The sequence below is a fragment of the Hydra vulgaris genome, chromosome 09, assembly GCF_038396675.1.
Source record: "Hydra vulgaris chromosome 09, alternate assembly HydraT2T_AEP".
Lineage (NCBI taxonomy): Eukaryota > Metazoa > Cnidaria > Hydrozoa > Anthoathecata > Hydridae > Hydra > Hydra vulgaris.
The window spans coordinates 22,441,856-22,465,053 of NC_088928.1; the positions used below are offsets into that span (position 1 = coordinate 22,441,856).

Sequence of the window (23,198 nt, forward strand, 5' to 3'; positions counted from 1 at the left end):
GAACTTTTTGTACTCACACATGATGCAAGTAAGGGAAAAATTTTTTGATAAATTTATCCCAAGGCTTGAACAAAAAAGAAAATGAACAGAGAAGTATGTGTTATATATTTAATTTGACGTGTAAAGTATGTTTTATATAATTAAATATGCATAGAAATGTTATCTAATGTAACTTTTTCAAACAATGTTCAATTTAAGTTGATAGTATTGTCAGCATTTCAATTCCCCTAAGAAAGCCTAAATGACACTAAAGGTAAAAAAAAAACACACACACTTCCACAATGCCCACTGTGGAAGGCTTGGAATGTTAACAAAAACAGCAACGTAAATGAAACATTATTTTTGATAAAAACAATGATGCATTTTAGATAATACGTTATGCCCTTTACAGGTTATATAACACAATCTTAACATGACGTCTGCTACGCTAAATAACAAAAAGATTATACGTACCAATTGTATCTTATATAACTTGATTTATCAGGTTATGTAACATACCTTTCGAATTTCTTGTGCAAGTATGAACTTTATAAAAGCATTGTTATTTATTGAGCAACGGTTTAACTTTACAAAATAATACTATAAATCTCACAAATACTGAATCCAATGTATTTTTATTTTAAATTCAGCGAAAGGAAAATAAAGTAAGGGTTATGATTTTGTTTCTTTATATATATATATATTTATATATATATATATATATATATATATATATATATATATATATATATATATATATATATATAATAATAATAATAATAATAATAATAGTATTAATAATAATAATAATAATATAACAAAATAATATTTTTTTAAGTATAAAAAAAGCTAAAATTTTCTTAAAAATATTTGAGAAACTAATTCAATTAACAAAATTTGAATCTTTGGGACTGAATTTAAAATAAAAATACTGAATCCAATGTATTTTTATTTTAAATTCAGCGGAAGGAAAATAAAGTAAGAGTTATGATTTTGTTTCTTTATATATATATATATATATATATATATATATATATATATATATATATATATATATATATATATATATATATATAAATATATGTATATATATATATTATATATATATATATATATATATATATATATATATATATATATATATATATATATATATATATATATATATATATATATATATATATATAAAATAAAAATAATAGTAATAATAAAAATAATAATAATATAACAAAATAATTTTTTTGTAAGTATAAAAAAAGGTATATTTTCTTAAAAATATTTGAGAAACTAATTCAATTAACAAACTTTGAATCTTTGGGACGATTCTGTGACGTTAATCACGTATTAACGAACTCTTAAAAATGTCTAAGCAATAATTACTATTCGGTAATTCTATTGTTGAGACTGACTTTAACTTATTCAAAATTACCTAAATGCTCAAAACATCTCGTTTTTATAACAATTTGTCACATTCGTTTGTATCACGCGCAGAAAATTATAAAAATTTTGTAGTTTTAAGAATAATTCTACAGCCGTTTTTTAAAACGCCTTAAGGTTAAATAAATCAAAACTGACTTTTTTACAAAAGTAAGTAGTTTAGAATCCTTCAAAGGTTGTTGAATAAATATTTTTAAAGTAATTTGAAAAAGATCATACAAATTATAAATTTCAAAAAACGTTTTACGAAAAGTTTCTCATTTTTTTTTTTTTTAATTGCGTTTTTCTTAAAATATAGGTAAAAAGCATCTGAAGGCGTTTTGAAAAATGGCTGCTGCTTTGCGAGCTATTAGGCTGGGTGAATAAAAATGAGCAAGTGCTTTTACTTAGTAATTGGTCAGTTTTATGTGAATAAAATCTTTAGCAATATTGCTAAAGTTTTTAATCACGCAAAGGTGAGCAATTGCTGAGTAAATTGCTTAACTTTACGAGAATAAAAATTTGAGCAAAACTTTGAAAGTTTTTATTCATGTAATGTTGACCAGTTACTGAGTAAAAGCAATTAATCATTTTTATTCACCTGGCCTATTACGTTGTATGACGTTGCTACTTGGCTAACAGTAAAAGTTTTCTATGCGATCTCTTAGTACATTTTTTATTACATATGTTGCTTTTATGACTTAAATTATATTTAAATAATGATTGTTATTAAAAACAAAATGATCTAAACATATTTTACCATTAAACAAAATTTAGTCATTAGTCGTTTGTCCTTATTTATTAGCCAATACATAGTTATTAGACAAAGTTTATCAGTTTTTGCTAAAGGAATTGATTTACCCTACAGTTAAACTTATTCAACGTTTAAAGTATATTTGCAAGTAAATGATACTTGTTATAAATTAAAGCAAACTTTGCAAAGGTAAATATAAGTTATTTTATGTTTTTTTATTTTAAATTTGACATTTCAAAATTTCTATTGTCAATTGTTTGACATAATGAAAGGAAGAAAATGTAAAAGGAAATAATTATATTTATTATGTCAATCTATTTTAAATTTTAAAAGAAGTTTTAAAGTTCTTAACTTATAGTAACGACCAGTGGTAAATTAGCAAGTGAAACTTTTTATTAACTTTTTAGCTTTTTATTATTATTATTATTATTATTTTTATTATTTTATTATTCCACACGTTACGCTTACTAATCACTTTCACTTGCACAAAAAATTAATTTTACTCTCTATTCTTATATATCGAGTAGTTATTTTAACCTTACAAACTGCGATATTTATATGACAGATTAATACAAGTATATTGCGACAAATGATATGATTAAAAAATATCGACAGCAACTGATCGTTGATTTGCAAATTACCTAAGTTTATGAAATACAATGTTATTTTAAATAGGATCTCTACTTAATTTCCTATGGGTATCGTTTCATATCAGTGGTTCTCCAACCAAGAATATTTATTTTACATAAGACTTCAAAGTTTAATAAAATAAAACTTTGCATAAAACTGTTTATATCAAAAATTTAAAAGTAATCTGTTCTTTATAAATCGTTATATTTAATATATAAATCTTCTTTGATTAATATCAACGTAATATCGTATAATATCAAATATTTTCGGAAAGTTATACTATTATAAGCTGAACAATTTGTTAGAAAAAAAAAAATGTTATTCAATTTGTAAATTAATTAATTAAAGTTCAACGTAGTATGAATTAAATATTTTCAAACTTAAAAACATTTATACTTGTTTCTTCCATAACAAATATATTTGATTTATTAGTCCCATTATATCTTAATAATAAGTAGAGTAGAGCAAAGTACTAAAACAAAACGAAGAAAACAAAAATTAAAAAAACTTCAAAACCTTCAATAGTACTTTAGAATAAGTAAAGTATTTGAAAGTTTAAAAGTATATAAACTTATAGGTAATAAGATAAATAAATATAACACATGCAACTAAAATTTACAATAAAAAATTATGTAACTCTTCAGTACTAAGAACAATAATAAGATAAACAAATATCTAGATACAAATGCATGAATATGTTTAGGAATACTTATATAAACATCTACTTGCATCTATATGATGATATATCAATATTATCTAAGTATTATTGATATATCATCATGTAATTATAAATTTGTGACTTTTTTTCGTAGTTTAATTTTTGTACTTTTCAATTGACATTCGTTACAAAAAACAATTACAGTTTATTTATTTTTTCGTCATTTAAACCAAACTTTGCAATATTTTTGCAACATATAAAGATAAAGTTTTATTATTTCAACTTAATAAAAACAATAGAAATATTAAGGCATTAGCATTAACACAAACACTTAATCCATCTTCATCAACTTTCGCAGCCTCTGCAGCACCGACACCATCTTGCTTAGACACAGCTTCATCATCTTCAATCGTCGACGCAGCACCTACTCCAACTACGCACCAATTACCATCTTTCTTAACTACACCAGATTCAAGTTTTGATAGATATCAACCTAGTGTTGAGCGTTGCAAAAACAGTACCGAGATAGAGTTGGAGCAGTTTTTTCAAGCCAGAAACCAATCCCATGTTAAGAAATCGAAGCAGTGCAACATGTCAAAACTTGGCGAAAAAAGTATTAACGAAAAAAATGTGATCAAGTACCTCAAACAAAAACATGTAAAAAAAACAAAAAAGAAAGCCGCGATAGTTGCTACACTTAACGCAAAGCAACGACTCTCTATGCCAAGTACTCAAATGCCTGAGCATAACAGTGCTGAGCAACCTCAGCAAAGCAATAATGATGAACAAATACTAGCAGCCAAACGATTAAATGTTTCAAACTGTAAAAAGTGTAGGGTATAGTTACACATAGAAATGTTGCATTGCTAGAATTCGATGTGTCGGGAACGGTTGTGCAAATAAACATGTTTACCAAAGAAATATGTAGTTGGAACTAAATTTTTTTGTGGCAAAAAATGTAAAAACTTTAATATAGTTTCTTAAATATAAATTGTGTTAAAAAAAAAGAATACAAAAAAAGTTAAAGTTCAAAAAGTTTAATGTTTTCTCAAGTGTGCGGTTTTATAAAAAAGTCGCATAAAATTGCACTTTTTTTTTTTCGTTACATTTAATATTTTCCAAATTTTTTTTTTTAACATATAATTATATTATCTTATATATTTTTTATTACCTATCTAGTAAAAAAAAATGAAAATAAAAAATGAAAAATAAAAAAGTTATTTAGTTTTTATTGATAGGTGTGGAATTTGATCCAGTTTAACTCTACTTAATTTAAAACTACAGAATTTTAATACAGTTATTGCGTCAATATATATGACGTTTAATAAAAAGGATTAAGAGACGTTTTTAAACTTATTTTCTTTCCATTAAAACAAAATAAGTGCTGTTTTGTTGCACGTTTGAAATGTTAAGTTTATGTTATAATTTAATCAATATTTAATTAGTTAAAATATTGGAATTTTAAAGTTTAAGGCTGAGAAAAGCATCTAACACACGCATAGACCCTGGAAATGATGTGAACTTTTTTCTTTACAATTACAAAAACTTTACTCTTACAAAAAAATTCCCCTTTTTTATATCCTTTGACCGATTATGTATTTTCAGCCGCTTTGTCAATATCTGTTTTTGAGCACACACTCACACATATACATGTACACGCACACTCACACATACTATATATAGTAAAATGAAAAAGTCACGAAATAGACATTTTACGTTCGGTTTTGTGGCAGATACCGAAAAAACATGATCTGGTGTGCCGATACCAATTACAACTGTAAATTCGTATAATTTTAATTCACAGATAACCAATCGAGTAATTTTTTTTTAAAATAAGGTTTTGTTGATTTTACACCTTCGGAGTAATTTAAAAATTGGAAGTAATAATAGAGATCAAATGTTAGAGCGCAGAACTTTTTATAAATCTTGATAATAAAAAGTTAAGAAAAATTTGTTTTAGTATTAACAAGTTAAAAAAAAACCTTTAAAAAAAAAATATAAACAGCTTTAGAGTTAAAACTGTTGAAAACTATAGAAAAAATTTTTTTTGTATTATTTCATAAAGTTTGTGGAAACAGTTCTATTTCGTACTTAAGGTTCACCTTCAACTCCAGCTTCAGTTCTAATAAGTTGAATTTAAGATCTCCAGCCAACTCCAACTCTCTTTAGAAACATTTAATTTAGTAACATTTAATTTAAAAAATTTGATAATAAGTCACACATACACACAAAAAACTCAATCTAAACTAACGGAAAAAAGTTAGGACATATAATCCACGGCCCTGGGTTCCAAATCAGCTCAGCGGGTTATTTGTTTTTAACGTGTTAGTTTTTGAACAAATGCAAATAATAATTTAATGTAAATGTAAACAAAAACTTTAGTTTATATTTAAAAGTGTTTGAAATTGAATTAGAATTAATGTCTATTCAACACTAGAATCCAAGCATGCTTTTGTGACGTGCTTTGGAGTTCTTTGATGTTTCCTCGCGTTATGTGTATAAGGGTGTATACACCTCAGAATGTAACTAATACTATAGTTTACAAACTCGAATTTGTACAATAAAATAAATAGATCTAAGTCTTTTGAACTGAAAAAACTTAAATTTTACAAGATTTGGCCCTAAAAGTTTAACTAATAATTAGACTGCAGTATTTTTTGAAATGATTTAAACTTAATCACAGTTTCTTATAAAATAACACAGCCATATTGGTATAGGAAAAGCGGTTTTTAATAAATATAGGAGCGAATAGGATGACATATTAAAACTTGGCATCTAACTTTATTTTTGATATTTGCAAATATCTATTTTACTAGTTTTAAAATTTATTTTACTAGTTTTAAAAGTATTTTTTTGTTATTTAAGTTAAATCATTACTATTTAAAATGAAACCATTACTGCTCATTATGTGATCTTACAGAAAGAAGTATGTGCATAATTTGAAATATTTAACATAACAAGCTGGGGCACTTAATTTTTATATTTATCTAAATGACTTTAAGAATGCATAAATAAAAGTTAATGCCGCGGTTAAAATAGAGGTTTGCAGCTGCAAATATTAAAACAATGAAAACAAATTATTGGTTGATAGCAAAAAAAAAAAAAGATCATCTTTTCATTTAAAAAATTAAAATTAAAAACAAAATCTTATTTTAATAATAAATTATTCAAATTGATTAAAATCTGATTTTATACGATTTCAGAAATACTAACTAATTGTATTTAAATTGTATTTAAATTGTATTACATTTTGTAATCACGTTTTGTAATTACGTTTTGTTATTATATTGTGCAATACATTTTGTAGTTATATTTGTAATTTAATAATATCTAAAGATAAACTTTATATTTTAAAAACACTTTTAAAGTTGAGGTTAAGAATATTATAACTAGAAATGTTTAGAGAAGAAACTTAGCTGTTGTTGTTTAACAGAATTTATTATTATTATTATTTGAAAATAAAAATTGACTCATGTTTACAATAAATAGTTATTATAAATTTGTGTTTTTGTGTGTTTTATTTGTGTATTTTGATTTTATAGAGAGACCCAGGACTTTTATACATAGCAAGGGCACGGGAAATACCCCCAACCTTCCTCGCCAGACCAACCCTGGTTTAGTCACTGTTTACGTTTTAAAAAAAATTAGGTTTAATCTTTTGCGGTAGTAAATAAAAATTTTAAATTTCAAAGTAAAAAAAATGCCAACTTCAAATGTTTAATAGCACATCTTAGATCTGTCTTTTAGGAATATTTTAAATTTTATTAAGAGCTGCGACAATTAAAAATCAAATGCAAAATTGTATTAAAAACTTCTGTTCAATAACGTACACCATTACCTGCCACTTTAAAAACAAAACAGCCAGTTATATGTGTGCTAAAGTAGTTTTTTCACAAATACTAATAAATATTAATCTCAATATAAATATGTATATATATATATATAAATATAAATATCTATATACATATATATATATACATACATATATATATATATATATATATATATATATATATATATATATATATATATACATATTTATATATATATATATATATATATATATATATATATATACATATATATATATATATATATATATATATATATATATATATATATATATATGTACATAGATATGTATATATATATATATATATATATATATATATATATATATATATATATATATATATATATATATATATATAAATATATATATATATATATATATATATATATATATATATATTTATACATATATATATTAGGCTGCATCAAAAGCTATGTTTTTGTAAACATTAAAAATTTTGACTGGACCTAAATTAATTTTTTTCCAAATATTGTTTTAAGTTTTTGAGTGAAATTTGAGTATTTCAAGTCAGTGTTTAAGGGGTCCTCCATTGATGCAAAGTTTTGTATATAGATTAACGTAGCAAATAATGTATTACGCAAAATTATAACAAGAAAAACAGCTGGAAAACTTAATATTATTAGTTTTTATTAAGTTGTTTAGTGCTTACTTATTGTCAGTAAAGTTAAAAATACATTAGTAATAGTTTACTGTGCATAGTTAATTGCTTATATAAACTTTAGCTTGATTTTCTTAAATCTGGTTGCCTTTGCCAATCCTTTTCGATCAATTTTAATTTATTTTGGTACACTGCTTCATTCTTGGCAGCTATTAAAACGTCCCTGCTAAGCTTAATTACTCTTTCTGCACTGTCATTAAAGAAATTTATTGAATATTAGTGATTGAAGCTTGATAGGCTCCGAATTCAGGCCAGCGAGAAACGTTTTCTATTAAGAAGCTTGGCTGCAGTTTTTCGTAAAACGTTAAACATGAATCTAATAGAACAAAATTTGTAAGTTTAGTTGATAATGTGATATCTTCTTTAGTAGGGAACTGTATTTTTCCAAAACCTGTCTCCTATCGTACTCTTGGAGATGTAACAGGTGCGGCTGGTTGAATTTCAAGCAACCGGTTGGCAAGCAGACGTTTCCAGCGCATAGTGTAAAATGGCTAATTAGAGCCAGAGACACCATTTCTAAATATAGATACCACATATGGCGCTAAAATGCACGTAAGGCACTTTTTGCAATATTAGCATTAACTGTTTCATATTGCAAAAGTTTGCGAAAAAGCTGAAGATTGTTCCAAGGAGCATCTGCAGCTAATGAGCACGTCATATACCATGTGCTGTAGACATGTGTCACAAATACAACAAAATCGTTAATATCGTTAATATGCTGTTGCAACAGGCATATTTCGATAGAATAGATTGGTTCGGCCATCCATCTTGCCTTGTGCAATGCACCCGGTCTTTTAAAAGTGTTAACACTGTCTTCTGTATCCTCTGTATCTAAGAAGAGTGTGCATAGATAAGTTAACTCCTTTTAATCATCACGTTTTAGTTTAAGCTCAGCTTGAGTGTCCTCAGGACTTCAGAGCTGCATGAGGAAAAAAAAGTTTTGGCTTCCTAACTATAAGACTTCCTAACTATAAGACTATTAGTTATACTATTGTCTGCAGTGGCATAAGAAGTAGACATATTAGTACTGTTGCCTTGTAACTCTTTAATAAAAGCTGCTGTAAATGTTACTTGTTGAGCTGGAGACATATTCAAACGTGTTGCTAAAGCAACAAGTCTGGGACGTTTTAATATATCATGAGGAACAAATGCAGATGTCCCAGTGCAACTTTTGGATCAAAAGATAGCATGTTAGATAAAAAGATTCAACGAAGTAATGTGCGAAAGGTAATGGCATCTTTTACTTGTCTTTGCAGTCTCAAAGTTCAATGTCACATTAACCTTCGTTGCTAATATCTGTATCTAATAAGCTTCGAGTTGCTGTTTTTTATCCTTCTTTATCTGCTCTTTGCTTCTCTTTATCAGCTCTTCTCTGTGCCAATTGCTTTCGCACATTACTTCGTTGAATCTTTTTATCTAACATGCTATCTTTTGATCCAAAAGTTGCAGTTCTGTTAGTTTTCATGGAGTGGAGAAATGCAATATTTTCAACATTCGCAAAAAGCTTTTCTATATCAGCTGGCCGGAGTGGAAAAGTTTTACAGAGTGAAGCTTCCATAGCATTTGTCCTGCTTACAACTAATGCATTTGAACTGCGTTCCTTTGGTATCGCCCTGAGTTTATCATTTTCCTTTAGCAGTTGTATGATGCGTTCACAAGCTTTGAGTTCTGAAATCGTTGGAATATTTGCTTTGCCATAAAATACCACTAGTTGGTTCAATACCAATCTTGCTGCTTCCCGTTGAGAACAGTTTACATTAGTGATTTTATTTCGAACATTTGTGTGGTACATCATGCAACGGAGTACTTGACGTCTGGTTGGAAGGAGGGCACCAGTGATCACTGCATCATCAGTAAAAATAGCTACACCCAAACCAAATATTGCAAAGGACTTCCTTGTACCTTTGGATTTTGAATTGGAAAGAGATGCCATTACAGGTCATACTACTGAAAAAAAGGTAAGTTACAGTTATGGTAAGTAGTGTTATTTGAAGGTAAAAAAGCCACCACAGGTACCATTAGCCATTAAAAGTAAGTTGGTAAATAATAATGAGAAGTTATTTAATGCTACTAAATTTCACTATTATCACCCATGCTCTGAAAAATAATAAAAATTAGTAAATATGTAAAATTTTTGTTATACAATTAAAAAAGATAGTTGCTTACCAACTTATATATATAAAATAACAGGAAAAAATTCCAAATTTTCTGTCATAAGGAAGTCCGAATATATTTAATTCAGTCTAATGCGGTCAGCAAGGATATAATAATCAAATATATAGTATTATTAAAGTAATTTAACATTATTTATTTCAAACTTATACATGAAAAACCGTTGAAGAAATTAATAACAGTTTATAGTCTATGATAGGTAAATGTGAGTTTTTCAAATGACCGCAGGACCCCCTAAATGTTAACATAAGTACGAAATATTTTAAATTATATCATTTTGGCACAAAAGGAAACTTTTTAAAATGGGTACAAAGATACATAAAATTCTTGGGGCGTTTGATGCACTCTAATATATATATATATATATATATATATATATATATATATATATAAATATATATATATATATATATATATATATATATATATATATATATATATATATATATATATATATATATGTATATGTCTAGATAGATAGATAGATATTATTTATTAAAATATAAACACACCAACAACAACAGCAGCAATATCAACAACAACTAAACTTAAAACAGTAATAATATAAACTCTTTTTTGATTTCTATTTATCCTATCACAAAAAACATATTGATTCAGAAGACTTAAAAAAAAATATATTACTTTATATTAAAAAGTTGAACCTTTTTCAGTCTTTTATTTTTGTATCAGAATTTGTATTCAGTTTATTAAAAAAAAAAAAAAAAAAAAAATATATATATATATACAAATATATATATATATATATATATATATATATATATATATATATAAAAATATAAAGAATAACAACTTAAATTAGGAAAATAAATATATATATATATATATTTATTTTCCTAATTTAAGTTGTTATTCTTTTTAATTTTTAGCCCCGTGGGAAAAATAATAATTTTTATTTAGGGGGGCGGGGGGGGGACAGTGCTGGAGACCCTTTCTTTTTTTTATTTTGTTTAGTCGTTTTTTCTCCAAAAAACCAGCCCTGGCCCGCTATCCGCCACTGTGGTGGTGGTGGGGGGGGGGGAGAGCAATGCTACTGGGTAGGTCAAATAGTAGTAGTTCGAAAACTTTTGCAAAAGGAACTTACGTCGAAAATACGGTTAACAAATTAGTTCTCTTCCATTCTTTCTTTTTTTTCTTTTATATCTTAACTTTTAATCGTTTGCTATTTTCTAAATACTAACTTCAAAATTTTTTTTATTTTAAAAACTATTAGTGGAGGGAAGGGAGGTAAAGGGGCAAACGTCCCTGCTGAGCCCCCGGTTGTTACGGGACTGATTTTTTGTTTTTTGTTGTTGACTTGCTTACTTTTGCTTTTTGATTTTTAATGCGTTTTGTCATATGTTTTATTTTTTTTGATTTTTCATTTTTTCATATAAAGCGTAAAACATAAAACCGACATTCTCAAATGTAGTTTCTACCGCTGAGGTTGTAGAAACTGGCTTGATGGCTTTATTATCACGATTTAAAGCTTTTTATTGTTGTGGGTTCAAATATTTACGTGACATCGTGTGCAAATTGACTGCTTTTGATCGAATAAGTTTTACAGCCATTGCTAATAGTCAAGTCTTACAATCAGCATTTTTTACTCAATGATGTATTATCTAAAAGGTTTTTTTTTTTTTTTTAAGTTTAATTTTTAGTTTACATTATTTACATGTCGTGATTTACATGTAATATATAAATATACAAACTTGGAATCCGGAAGAAGATCATAACGATCTTGTCGCCAGAACCATATAAAAATTACAATACAAATATAAAACAATACAAGTAGATTAAGACAAAATAACAATCCAACAATTCAAATAATAAATCGTTAAAATGATATCTCAAAAATATTTCAATATATTATCCGATGAAAAAATAATATTCTTTAATTTGTTTTTAAAAACAGAAAAAGAGATAGATGAAAAATTTAGGCTGGACAATTTTATTCCAGAGATAAGGTGCTCGATAATCTATACAAAATTGATTAAACTTTGTTTGACAAAAGGGTTCTTTTAAATAGTTATTTCGCAAACTATATTTATTCTTTTCTTTAAAGGTAAATAGATCTTTAAAAACATGCAATAAAGGGTTGTTCATACAACAAAACGCAAAACATAAAGTATTTTACAAATTAAGTTCAAAAACGTTTAATACATTCATATCTTTGAATAAAAGTTTTGTATTTGAAAAGCGATTTAAAAAATGTATTATTCGCATTGCATGTTTCTGATGGCGGTAAAGACATTGCAATTTACTTTTACCTGTACTTCCCCAGGCAATATTTGCATAGTTTATATAGCTATAAATAAATGAGTAGTATAGTTGTTTTAAATTATTTTTATTCAAATAATTTCTGGCCTTATAGATGATTCCAATACTTTTTGCAACTTCTGTTGATATATAATCAATATGAGTTTTCAATGTCATATTTTCGTCAAGATAAATACCTAGGAATTTTAAAACGGAATCTTTTTTTATTTCTACTTCATCAATATAAAGTTTTGGTAAATCATTAGGCAAAAAACGCTTTTTTGTTGAGGAGTGGAAAAGGATCCACTTTGTTTTGTCAATATTTAAGGTTAGTTTGTTGCATTTAAACTAAGTCGAAATTTTTATAAGTTCTTCGTTCATATTTAAAAAAAGTTTGTTAATTTCTTTGTTTGATAAAAATAAATTTGTATCGTCTGCAAACATGATGCTCATAAGGTTCGAGGCCTTATTTAGATCGTTGATGTATACTAAAAAGAGAAGTGGACCAAGTATAGAACCCTGTGGAACACCACATTTTATTTCAATTAATGTTTTATTTTGAAAATCAATAGGAAGCAAATCTTCTCCGTGGTAGACGAATTGCTTTCTATTTGACAAGTCGCTTTTATACCATTTGATCAATTTACCAGTTATTCCGTGGAACTCAAGTTTTTTAAGTAGGATATCATGATTGATTGCATCAAAAGTCTTTGATAAATCGACAAAAACACCGAGTCTATATTGTGATTTAGCAAAAGAATTTGAGACTTCACGTGTAAACTAAATAATGGCTTCTTCAGTTAAACCATTTTTTTTAAAGCCGAATTAATTTTTATATAGTAAATTATTTGAAATCAGGTAGTTGTATGTCTTTTCAAAGATGATTTTTTCTAAAACTTTTGAAAACGTAGGAAGGATAGAAAGAGGGCGATAATTATTGACGTTTGATTTTTCACCGTCTTTATAAATCGGGATAACTTTAGCAATTTTTAATAGGTCAGGGAAAACCCCTTGTTGTATAGATGTTTAAAAAACTTTAAATAGAATATTTTTCAAACTTTCAAAGCAATCTAGAATTATGTTCCCGTTTATTCCATCGGCACCGATTGCTTTGTGTCTTTTTAGAGATTTGAAGGCTCTTTCAAACTCTTCAATTGATAAATCTAGGAATAAGTCATGGGGAGAAAGTAATTATTAGAAGTTGTCAAAAAATCATTAAAGGAAATATTCGTAGAAGGAATCCTAGCCAGCCTACTTCCGACATCAGTAAAGTATTTATTAAATTCTTCCGCTATTTCATTTGGTTCATATACACATAAGTTGTTTATTTTAATCATTTTCAGAAGAAAATTTAAACAGGTTTCCTGATTCCCCGTTATTTCTTTTAATATTTTTCATATTTGTTTTGAGTCATTTTTATATTTAGTAAAAAGATTAGAGTAATAATTTTTTTTCAGGTTTTTACGAATTTTTTCAAATAGAGTTTTGTAGTTTTTATTTATGCGTAAATTAGCATGAGATTTTGTTTTTAAATATTTTATATACAAATTTTGTTTAATTTTTGAAGATTTTTTAAGACCCTATGGTAATCCAAGGACTTTTTAAGGTTTTTGGTTTTAAGGTTATTTCGAAAACGGGAAAATTTGCATCGTACACCGAGAAGAATGTATTAAAGAACTTATTATAGATTACATTTATGTTTTCATTAAAATTTATATGCTTCCAGTTTAACATTGATAATTGATACTTAAACGTTTCTAAATTTTTTTTGTTAAAAATACGTTTTTTTATAGTTTGGCTTTTAATAGTGTTAGGAGTTAAAATTGTGTTGATTGTTAGAAAAATGGGAAAGTGATCTGATATATCTGATTTTATAATGCCTTTTTGTATGTTACTGTTATATACATCTGTTGTTAAAATATTGTCTATTAGGGTGATTGAGTTTTCTGTTATTCGAGTAGGCCGGTTGATAAGCGGTATTGCTCCTGATACAAATATTTCATCATAAAATTTTTTTATTTTTTTGTTTTCGCTATATCGCAAGCAATCCATATTTAAATCGCCAATTACAAAGTGTTTTTTCTTTTCTTTGATACCTTTATGAAAAATATTGTGCTTTAAGTATAAGCTTAAATTTTCTGACGCACCACCAGGTGGTCTATAACAACAGCTTAGTAGAATGCTTTTGATTTTAAACTTATCGCTTTTATTGTTTAAAATTTCAATTGTAACGATTTCTTGATCGCCATCAGAAACGCACAAATCATTTCTAACGTTGTGCGCAATGTTTTGTTTTACGTAAATCAGAATTCCTCCGCCGCGTTTATTCAGTTGTCTTTCTAATAAAATTGTTTCAAAACTGGGAAGATGGAAGTTAGAGTTATTATTAGGCTCATTTTGTGTACACCAAGTTTCCGTTAAACAAATAATATCAAAATAGTTTTTAATTTCTTCTATAAAATGTCAAAGATATTCAAAATTTTTGTTCATACTTCTTATATTTATGTGGACGATTTTGATTTTTTTGTTTTCATCGCCATTTTTAGAAAGAAATTCTTTTAAGTCACTAGCATAATGATAAAAACAATCTATTTTTAAGTCATTAAAATAATTAACATCTGGATCTGTGTTTTCATCAGTTCCAATATATTTGTTTCCGAAGTTGAAAATAAGTGATTCATAGTCCTCCATTTTACATTATTTGTTGTTATCATTTTGTGTATACTAAATAAGATTTAAAAGAATTTCTTATACTTCTGAGGCGCGCGTTACAAGTTTGGTATAAATAACTTTAGCAAACTTACCCTCAGCTCGAAGTTCTTTTTGCTTTGGTAAATAAAAGTCGTCTTTTTTCGATTGTGTAATTGCTATAGTCTTCGTTTATATATATTTTTTCGTTCCATAGTTTTCTTTTTTTATATTCATTTAATACGATTTCTCTATCTTTATAGTTAAAAAACTTTACCACAATAGTTCTTTTTCTTTTTCCAGATTCGCGCTTCTTCCCAGTCCTGTGTGCTCCTTCAATTGCAATGTTGTTTTTAATTCCGAGTTTCTCCTTTAAGAACTCTTTGACCTTTGATTCGCTATCTTTCCAAGTGTCTTCTTCTCTTTCGTCAAAGCCATCAAAACGAAGATTGTTTCGCCTACTCCTATCTTCTAATTCTGCTAATTTATCTTGAATAATTTCGGTGCATTTTAGGTTCACGTTGTCTTTGTTATAATCATTGAGTTATCAAACTGTTATCAAGGTTATCAAACTGTTCGTGATCTGGTTAAAAACGTAAAAACTATAAGGTTATCAACTAAAATTTAAACATTAAAAACTATAAGGTTATCAAATTGTTCGTTATCTGGTTAAAAACGTTTCAACTTATTTTTAAAATAGTTCATTGAATCAAATCATTTTAACCAATGGCATATTTAGCCAAACATATCAAGTAAAAACAGAAAACACACAAATTTGAATATTCATATAAACAGAGAATTTAGGATTACTTAATGGTACATTGCACAATGCTAGCAGCTAAAGCCATTCAACTATTATAGAAATTTTTTGATTAGGTTTAACTTTAAAAATACATTGTTGCCGCTATTTATGATGGAACTAGCTTGATGAAGAGATTTAGCTATGACACTAAACCTAATTATCAAAAGTGTTACAATCATACTATTTACCTATGAATATGAAGATTTTTGTAAATGCTTTAAAGAATTAATGTAAAAATCTCAAAGAGCTAATGTTGCTGATTTATAGTCGATTTTATTGAAGCATTTCATTTGCTGATTTGTTGTCTATTCTATGATGCACTTTGTTGGCTAATTTATTGTCTCCTCTATTGAAGTACTTTGGTTGATCATTTGTGATCTACTCTATTAAAGTGTTTTTGCGCTTATTTAAGTCGATTCACTTTCTAAAATTATGAATTGACTTTCTAAAACTGACTTGGTTTTCTAAAACTGAAATTTATTCAAAACATCTGGTTTTAAACGAGAGTTAACAACGGTGAAATTGGATTATTTAAAATCTCCTTAAAAAGTAATGACTTTTTTATTTAAACATGAATAAAAATAAAATATGCCTTTTAATGCTCTTGCAACAGTTCCCAACATAACAAAACACAAAAAACTAACAAAAAAAGAAGCTCTTCACATCATGAAATTAACAAACAAATGTATTAATTTTCTTAAAACAAACAAATAGAGTTTTGAATAATATTACATAATTTTTTTTTAATTAAAATGTGATGAAATAAAAAGCAGGTTTCTTTAAACAAATAAACAATTTTTCTTTCATGTACCCTTTCAAGTTTTTTTTTTTTTATAATGAAAGGTGAAAAAAGGACAAATAAGTTCGACTTTTTTCCGAAGTATTCAAAGCTGAAAAAAATCGTATTTTGAAAAAATAGTTCAAATTATTAGACTAAACTTAAAAAATACAATTTGTTACATTTGATAATTTATGGTAATAAATAAATGAGTATTAATAAAACATTAATGCAATCAGCAAAATTATAAATCATACTTATGAAAAGAAAGGTGTAAGATAAATAAATCCGAATTAAAACTTTAGCACAACGTTGCGAGTTTTGTATGCACAACCTCGGGGGAAAATGAAAAAAACCTAACGTTGGCACAACGTTTTATTTAATTTGGCAAAGTTTATTAACTTACGTTGATTCACCGTTGTATGTTTAGTTGGCATTAAACTGCATTATACGTTAAATCAACGTTGTATCTTAAGCTGGCGCAATGCAGCATTTTTTTGGACTACATTTTGTTACTTTACTTTTCACTTTATATATATATATTTTATATATATATATATATATATATATATATATATATATATATATATATATATATATATATATATATATATATATATATATATATATATATATATAGATATCTATATATATAGATATCTATATATATATATATATATATATATATATATATATATATATATATATATATATATATATATATATATATATATATATTTATATATATATAGATATCTATATATATATATAGATATCTATATATATATATATATATATATATATATATATATATACATATATATATATATATATATATATATATATATATATATATATATGTATATATATATACATATATATATATATATATATATGTATATATATATATATATATATATATATATATATATATATATATATTCATAGATAACATATTGAAGTAGCAAAAGTAAATAAAAGATAATTAAGGTAATGATCTATTTTTCAGTAGTAGTATTATTCATGTTTGTTTTGCATTAGGTTCAAATTTTCAAGTTTCACTGAAGATTTTATCTTACTTACTTAATTTTGTACTTTCAACGTTAGGTAGTATTCAATTGTCCTACGTTGAAATATTGAGATTGAATCCATTTTGATTATAAAGATTAGATAAATTTTGGGTTTAGATTGTTAAAAAATCAACTTTTGCAATGCTTTTACATACAGTGAACCAACTTTACTGTGCAAACCATTTTTAATTGCGTCAGTATTGTTCTTTTTATTGATAGTATTGTTAAACACATGACATTGGATCAATGTTTAATTTGCATTAGAAAAAACGGCCTGACATTTACAATGGTTTTACATACGTTGGCCCTATGTATGTGTATTAGGTGGTAAAGGACCATGAGAAATATAATTTTTGGTAAACAAAGTATTTCTGGCAAAGTTAAATCAATAAATGCCTAAGTCTTGTTCATACTTTAGAAAAAAAAAAGGTATTAACAAAGAACCCTGTTACTTTATAACAATTTAATCAATGTTATAAGATAAAATGGTAAATAAGACTTTAAACAGTAAATAAATGGCAACATGTTCATAGAAATATGTAGCATGTATTTAATAAATACATAGTAAATGTGACGTTTCTATATCCCTCAAAATAAAGTGTTAAAAATTTAAACCACATCATTTGAACACTAAAGTATTATTAAAAAAAATTTTAAATTTAATGATAAATATAAATTTTAGTAAGTTAGTAAAAGTATAAAATCAGAAAATTATCAATCTCACATTTGCAGGTTAAGGGAAGGGTTACATACCTAAAAAAGTTTTAGTTCCCGGGCTCCAGCCACTGCAATTTTTAGCAAAGCAATCTCACTTAATATAACATCAAAAAAAAAAAAACTTTTCTCCATTAAAATTGTATAACAAACTAGTTGTAAGTGTTTTAAAAACTCAAAAGATAATCATATTTTAACATATAGAAACAATTTAACCATTTAGACAATGAATTGAAACAATTACATTAAAAATGCAGCAAATATGAAGAGACTAAGTACTATCCTTATCATTTGTACAATCAAGATAAACATGATATAATTTCTTGACATGCTCTGTAACACTTCTAAAACTATTCTTCAGAGTTAGCTCAGCACAGAAAAGTAGCAAAAAAGAGTCTGGGCTCTTCAAACTTGTAAGAGACATCTTTCTTATAACATAAACAAACTAATATTTTTACCTAGTCACTAAAACATTAAAAACACGATTTTACACAGTTGCATATTTATAAATTAGAACAAAATTTGATTTAAATAAAAGCATTGTTTTGAAAAAAAATAAAAAAATTGCTGTGTAATATATTTCATTGCAGTATTAACACCTGCTAACATTAAAAATGTTAATAGTGTGTTTTAAAAGAAAATTTGTTTCTCGTAGAATCAGTAGGAAAGCTTCAATATCTTTGAACAAGAAATATGCCCTATTTTGAGAACATTTGTATGTAAAAATCTGTGAGTGATTGACACAATCAACTAAGAAATTAAAATATATGTATAATATGCTTACAAATAATTATCTTAGTACATCAATGGAAACTGGTGTGTATTATTTTGTTTTGGACCGTGAAATAACTAATAATCAATTATCTGTATATTTTCTAATTTAATGTAAAAAAAAACTATTTTTTTACATTTATATTACTGTTTATAATGAGAAAAAAACTTTCTTTTTGTGATATTAAACTCAATTATTATAAAAGCGACAAAATTTAGAAAAAAAAATAAATCTGGTGAAATCGAGCTTAATTTTAATCAATAATAGCTTTTTTATTAACATATTTACTGACTTATTCTTGTAAACTTGTATACTTAGTTTTTTTATTCTTGTAATACATAATACATAAGCTTATGTACATATTTTCAGAAGCAAATCTAGGAATAAAATGAGGTATAGGTGAATCCTTAAAAACTGCCAAAGACTTTCTGGAAGAAAAAAAAACGACTTTTTTTGTGTTTTTATTATTTGTTGTGTTCGTAAAGCAACTTGATTTTACCCAAACGACGAGCAGTTTTGGATAATTTATTAACATGATCAGGGAAAATTCTTGAACTAAAAAAAGGTGGAGAGGTTGAATCTTTCAAAACAAAAAATAAATCCACTGAAATTTGACTGACATGTGTTAAAGCCGATTGGCTGACTAGCCGACTAGGTTCCTTAAAAAATCGAATATAACTTTGGTCTTTTTTGGGGAATAAAACTCAAAATAGTTATTATCTCCAACAACAACTCCTTTTTTTTAAACTAGCATTTTCAAAATACACCTCTTTAAAACTAAAAAAAAATAGTAGTTTTTGAAACGACACGCTAAAAATAATTGGTAATTGTTGTTGACGTTCTATTGAACTTCTAAGTCGTGATTCATGAAAAATGGTTTTGGTATTAAAAATTTAAGCTGAAACGTTTGTTGAATATTATTCTCAACTTGTGAATAGAAAATCATATTTGCTCTGGTCTTAATGTAGTAAAATAGTATGTTGATAAAATATTAGTTCTAACTAAAAAAAGGGTAAACCTTATCATTAAAAAAGAATGTAAGTCACTTTTTATTAATTTAGAATTCTTCTTAAACTTTAATATTTTTTCTTTCAAAGTTAACCGAACACTATTATAAAAATAACAAAAAATAAAAATCTACAAAAATATTCACACCAAAGATAATTATTTTGTCAAATTTTAAGTGGTATGCCCCCTTCAAAGTTATCTTGGAAGTTAAAACTTATAGTCAAAATTAAAATCAAGCAAATAAAAGATCTTATTTAACAAAATTGATTAATAAAATTACAGGTGGTTATGCTGTCATGACAACCATTTAAAATGGCGGATATAAGAAAATATGTACATTGCACTGTCAAAAATATCTCATATATTCTAAAAGAATATTTAAAATGAAACTTGGCCCAAACATAAAAAACTGTTTGATCTATGCAATCTGCCAAAAGGTTTTAAACCTGACAATTAGTTTCAATGTAGCACTCCACAGATTATGAAGATTTTTAAATAAGTTGTTTTTTAGTGCTGAAAAAGTGATATTTCAAACTCTATAATGTTTTATAATTAACTTTTGGCAGATTGCATACATCATATAATAATAAATCATCGCTGAAAATTTGGTTAAAAACGATCACTAGAAAATAGAATAACTGTGACGGGAGATTGAGAAATAAAAGTTAGCAAAAAAAGACTTTACAAATTAAAAAAGAGAAAAAAATGCAAATAAATATTTTAAAAATAAACAATGCATGTAAAATTAAGAGTAAACTATTTAAAAGCTACCAGCAGCATTTAAAGTTTCTTGTTTTTGCTTCCCCTTATTATTTTTGTTTTTTTACTGCATTTGATTGTTTCTCTATACAACTTTAAATCGGATTTATTTTTAATGACGATTGATATAAACGTATTTTATTTTATATATTGTAGCCATCTTTCATAAATGCTCTTGGAATTATATTGAGTTTTTTACTGATCTCATCACTGATGCTTTTCTTCCAATTTTAAATTGAAAGAAAAGCATCAGTGATGACATCAGTGATGTTTTTGTTACATTGTGCTGTCACCAACTCTTTTTCACCATTTGGACAATACCCAGTGGGCACGGGACCTGAAAAAGACGTCTTTTGAACGTTCAAAAGACGTCCAAAACGTTCAAAACATGTTTAAAAGACGTCTTATTTTTGTCCCGTGCCCACTGGGTAGGTGTGTATTTTTTTTCTTTCTATTTGGATAATACTTTACAATCCAAAACTTTTCCTGTAATGATAAAAATATTGTAGTATAAACACCGTTGTATAAGGGAAAACCTAGACATTGCCAAGTACCATTACAAGAAACACTGGTAAATTAGATTTACCAGCTAAATTGGATTCATCAGTAGTTTGTTGGGATGCTTTTATAATTTCAAGTGCAGCATTAGAAATGGTTTTTACTGCAACTGCTTCAACTTCAATCACAATTTTACAAACAACTTTAATGTAAGTGTTTTTAGTCATTGACGGTAGAAGATCCATATGAAAACATAACCTTTTCAGGCCAAAATAGCCCTGTCCATATGAACGCATAGAATAAATAGACCTTTGGTTAATATAGCTAATAAAGCTCTACAACTTTCAGAGCCACACTTCTTGGATGTAAAAAATTGAAGATTGAATCCACATTTACGGAATATAATCAATGAGCTGGAAAGCCCAAATTTTTATTGTTGCATTTTCAGCTAAACTAAGTCTATAAGTATTATATTTCAGACAACATAACAACTGAACAACAATGGCTAATAGAGTGTTATCAATTATTCTGTATATACATATGTTTTTTTTTTAGAACTTGCTGAACTATTATTAGGGTTTACCTTGAAATAAGATACATTTATTGAGCTCTGCGAATCTGTTAGTAGAAGACAAGTATTTGCTGAATATGTTTTATTTAAAGTAAATTGATTTCCATGAAATCTTTTTTTATTTTGGTATTGAGTAGCAAATTTGACACGTTCTTTACCCATTAAAAGTATAAGGTTTAAATTATATAAACATTAAAAAATGCACAAATATATATATATATATATATATATATATATATATATATATATATATATATATATATATATATATATATATATATATATATATATATATATATAAGTTTAAGATGACATTTCGTTTTAAAAAAACTTTTGGAAGAAATTTATGAAAAACCCAGTTATTGCTTTTCATCTTACAGATGTTTTGATTAATGGAAAATAAAAATGAATTATAAACTTATTTCAACAAGTTCTTTTTCAGTATTAAAAGCTATATTTAAGGAGAATTTCTTGGCCGAGTAAAAGTTGAACTGTTGCTATAGAGGTTGTCAAGGGCGCGTAAAAAAGTAAGGTTTAGTTAAGTTTGGTTTCCTCAAGTTATATACTGAATTCTAAAAAATGGTTTTCAGAATATGATTCTCTGATAAATTTTAAATAAAATAAAACAACAAAAAATTTTTTTAAAAATTTGATATTTTTGAGGGGTATACCACCATAACTAAGATTGCTTTTCGATATTGAAATTTGGTTAAAATTAATGGATAAAGCAAAGATATGAAGAAACAGATAAACCATTCACTTTTTTTTAATACCCTTATACCAATTATAATACCATTTTTTTAGGTCGTTAATCATTTATTAAAAATGTTATAGCACTTATTAATGTATATTATGTTAATGTTTAATTTATAATTTAAATGACAAATTAAAATAACAAACTTATTATTTAAAGAAAAAATTAAACACTTGAATGAGTGTTTTTTATTACTGTTGTCTATTTAAACTAATTTATTCTAATCAAACTGAAAAAGGCGAATTGAAATAGGTATTTATTTGCCTATCAAAAACATGGTTTAGATTTAAAAGTTTAAAAACACTGTTTTACTTAATAAGTTTTGAACCTATTTTCAGCTGAAAAAGAATATTTGAAATATTAGCGAGTTTCAATAACTATTATTGT

General features: G+C 25.9%; 1 long non-coding RNA gene across 1 annotated transcript; it reads left to right on the forward strand.

Moving 5' to 3' along the window:
• Positions 1-298: 298 nt before the first annotated feature.
• On the forward strand, positions 299-4,472 carry LOC136084649 (uncharacterized). Its single transcript, XR_010640720.1, has 2 exons — positions 299-644; positions 3,796-4,472. It is a non-coding gene; the product is annotated as an uncharacterized LOC136084649 (long non-coding RNA).
• The last annotated feature ends 18,726 nt before the right edge of the window (positions 4,473-23,198 follow it).